Consider the following 1232-nt stretch of genomic DNA (forward strand, 5'->3'; position numbering starts at 1 on the left):
AAAAGAGGCTAAGTTTGAATTTGATGAGAAGTGCCGAAAGGCATTCAATGAATTGAAGGAGCGTCTGATCACGGCTCCTATTATTGTTTCTCCAGACTGGTCTCTGCCGTTTCGAGTTAATATGTAATACGAGCGATTTTGCTATCGGTGCTGTGCTTGGCCAGAGACATAATAAAACATGCACCCCATCTAGTATGCCAGTAGAACATGGAATGCGGCTTAGATGAACTACACGGTGACTGAGCAAGAGCTGTTTGCTATAGTCTTTGCTTTTGAAAAATTCTGAGCCTATCAGTTGGGGTCCAAGATTGTAGTGTACACAGATCATGCTGCATTGAGGTATCTAATGGCAAAGAAGGAAGCTAAGTCACAACTGATTCGATGGGTGCTGTGTTGCAAGAGTTTGATTTATAGGTGAAAGACCGCAAGGGAAGTGAGAATCAGGTTGCTGACTATCTCTCTCGGCTTAAAGAAGCCGGGAGACCTTCAGACGAGTTAGATATCGATGATGCGTTTCTAGATGAAAGGGTGTTGGCTGTGTCAATGGAGGTGGCACCATAGTATGCAGACATTGCCAACTATTTGGTAACAGGCATAATTCTTGAGGAGATCAAGTCCTACCAAAAGAAGAAGTTCTTGCGGGATTCTCGTCAATACTACTGGGATGAGCCATACTTGTTCAGAACATGTGTTGATAACATCACTCGGCGTTGTGTTCCCGAAAGTGAAGTGATGGCGATTCTGAAGGCATGCCATGACTCTCCAGTTGGGGGTCATCATAGTTGTAACCGGACTGCTGCTAAAGTTCTTGAATGCGGTTACTACTGGCCTACACTCTTTTATGAGGCAAATCTGTTGGTGTGGTCTTGTGATCAGTGTCAGAGGCAAGGGAGTATAGGCAGAAGGCAAAAGATGCCTATTAACTTTGTGATGGAAGTGGAGGTGTTCGATGTCTGAGGTATTGCTTTTGTAGAGCCTTTTGTGAGCTCTTGTGGCATGAAGTATATCTTGGTTGTTGTGGACTATGTGTCAAAATGGGTAGAAGCGGTGGCTTTACCTAATAATGAGGCCAAGAGTGTCATGGGGTTCCTAAATAAAAACATATTTACTCGATTTGGTACCCCGAGGGCTATAATCAGTGATGGTGGTTCCCATTTTTGCAACAGAGCCTTCGCGGGATTGATGGAGAAGTATGGCGTCAAACATAGGCTGAAGTGGGCAAGTTGAAGTCT

This window comes from Lycium ferocissimum, chromosome 3, assembly GCF_029784015.1.
Source record: "Lycium ferocissimum isolate CSIRO_LF1 chromosome 3, AGI_CSIRO_Lferr_CH_V1, whole genome shotgun sequence".
NCBI classification, from domain to species: Eukaryota; Viridiplantae; Streptophyta; class Magnoliopsida; order Solanales; family Solanaceae; genus Lycium; species Lycium ferocissimum.